This window comes from Pteropus alecto, unplaced genomic scaffold (genome assembly GCF_000325575.1).
Source record: "Pteropus alecto unplaced genomic scaffold, ASM32557v1 scaffold171, whole genome shotgun sequence".
Taxonomy (NCBI): Eukaryota; Metazoa; Chordata; class Mammalia; order Chiroptera; family Pteropodidae; genus Pteropus; species Pteropus alecto.
In genome coordinates this window covers 772,809-775,732 of record NW_006431925.1, presented here as the reverse complement: position 1 = coordinate 775,732, position 2,924 = coordinate 772,809, and positions in this window count along the sequence as shown.

Below are 2,924 nucleotides of genomic sequence, written 5' to 3'. Positions count from 1 at the left end.
AAAATCATTTATTATAGATATGATAAGTATTGTTTTGGGAAACTTGTTTTTATTATATAGATATAGATATAGACACATAACTATACACACATACACTCAAAGAGATGTGGTAGAAGGTAGAAAACATATTGCTTACTATAACATGAGGTCAAAATATTCGAAAGTGTATCTCAGCAAAGAATAGCAATTTACTCACAGCAAGGCAGAAGAATATGGTGACTGGCATGGATCCACCCACCACGGTAATAGGCAGACCCAACATATAAGTACACTTTTTGATGACTAAGTATATACATCCACCCATGATCACTGGAACTGCTATACTTGTGTACTGCTTAGGCTCTGAAAGAGTCTTATTCCCATATCACCTCTTTTAATTATTGTCTCCATTAGTATATTATCTTGGCTTCCTCTTAGACTCTGGCTTTATATCTCAATTTCATTCATTTTATCTGACCTCCTTGGATCTGACAACCTGGATTTTTATTGCTTGTTCATATTTGGCTTGCTTTCTTTTTTAACCCACTCTGAATTTATCGATTATATGTTGGTCAGTTCTCTAGCTTATACCCAGGTCTCTTAAGAATTCAGTATTGGTAAACTTCCTCCCATTGACCCACAAAGACTATGAGTAGGAAAAATCCTACCCTCACCTGCCGTTGACAACTGCTGCTTTACAGAGTTGCCCCTTCATATTGAGATACTAGGCATGGTTTCACAAGATAATGGCCAACTTCATTTATAGTGTGAGCAAGCAGAACAGAGGTCTAAGATGAAACAGCACAACTGTCTTGACAAGCATATATATTTTAAAAATCTATAATCTAGCAGCTGAAAGAAACTAGCACAGACAAAGCAAGACTGGTAACATGTGTGTGTATCAGGTAGTAAGAAAAGAAGTGCAATATGTTGGCTTCTGGAACCTAATCAGAATGGTACCAGAGCAGAATTCTAATATTGTGAGTTGGATCACACAGCCATGTGAAGGTATAGGTGGTGAACATAGTGGTACATGGGTTCAGATTTCTAACATGAGTCTTCTTATATGAATGGGTCCTTAAGAGAATCTCTTGTGACTCAAGAGAGAGTCTAAAAATTATAGATCAACTAAACAGGAGCCTAGAAGTTACCACTTGAGTTAGAATTACAGATCAGACAAACAAGAAGTATGGCTCCATATCAAGATATAACAAACACTAGATCAGAACTCCCCACTACTTCTTGGTCTGCCTAAAGCCTAGATTATGCCAAGAATGGACACTGTTGTAGATAATAGGTTATAAAAACAAAAGGTCCGATTTTGTTAGCATTGAGCTAAGCAGGGTAGTATTGGTAAGTAGGTAGATAAATAGCATGACCAGATAAGAAGTCAGGGGCTAGTGACACAGAGAGATGACATTTTGCTGAAATGAACTGCCGAGGCTGAGTAGCTGGAAAGAAAAATTGAGTGTTGTCTCAAAGTTAGGAGGTGGAGGAAAAATGATATTCTGTGCTCAATGGTTCGTCTAAGACTAAGAAGTGCTTATGAGCAAGATGTTGGATCCATCTCACCTTGTTTTATCATCTTGAGCAGCCCACTTATCGTCTTATCAGGCCATTGATCATACAATGAATGCAAAAAAAAGTTGGGAATGGAACTAATTATAAGTCAAAAATCAGAATAGATAAGATCTGTCCTGTGCAAACTGGAGGCTGATAATTTAAGAGAGCAGAAAGAACAGATGCTGACATCTTACGGAGCAATGACTTCTAGTCATAGAATTAAGGATCCCCAGGGAGCCCCTAAACTATCCTTAGAAATGTTCAGATCCACATGCATTCCAGAAACTTTCAAATGATGAACAACATGTTTATATATATTGCTATATATATAATGTCTGTAGTACTATAAGATTAATGAAATATAAATTAATTTTTAAATGTATTATTTAATTGAATTCATAGAAGCTTATTTTTATTAATGTGTTTTCTCAGTAATTGCAAATACTAAAATATAACTTCTATCACACACTGGTCTGAGAAAATGTTAGAAAATGTTCCTTGTAGTCATACAGATTGAGAACTACTGTTTTAGAAGAAAAGACGGAAGCAATATCACCCCAAAGAAGCAACTAGAATTAGTGGGGATGAAATAAATGCAGTGTGGTAAAGTAAACAGTACTTGGGCTCTGTCATTAGTTCAGGTGCCCTCTGCACCACTTCCTAGCTGTGGGATCTTGGGCAAATTATCTTTCTATGGCTGTTTCATCAATGTTAAAATTGTTATAGTATTATCCAAATATAGTACTATCGCAAGGATTAATGATAAGGCACATAATAGCTACTCAATAAATTGTAACCATTATAGCTACTTCAAAAGAGAAGGTTACTAATAATATTGAGAAATAAATGAGATGCAAAATAAGGAACAGTAAATAATGTTGAAATATTGATCAGAGAAACGTAAACACAGAGTCAAGGTATAGAGCGATAAGAACTTTACTCCAGATCTGCACTAGGTTGGTGAACATAAATACATGACTTAACCTGTGAACTCCAGTTGCTTCCTCAGTAAAATGAAAATAATTGAACTCGGCTTTATAATCCTATCATTTTCCTATGGCTATTTTTAGGGAAAATAAGACTGTGAATCTCAGATACAGGAGTTGTTTGAGCTGTTGAGTAATTATTGCGCATTCTCTCCAGCTTCCTATTCTCTGCGCCAACTTCCCCTCTCCACCAAGGTCTCACAGAACCTAGAAACAGAGACCAAGCCTGCAGCCAGCCATATTACAACCTATAGGGCTCCAGGAGTTCTCTCCAAGTCAGATGTGTGGGATTCAGAATAAATTTTCCAGTCACTATTGGTAATTACTTACCCATTCTACAATAAATATGCAACCAAGGCCTGTTGCATCCCCTAAATACTATGAAATCGACATCTC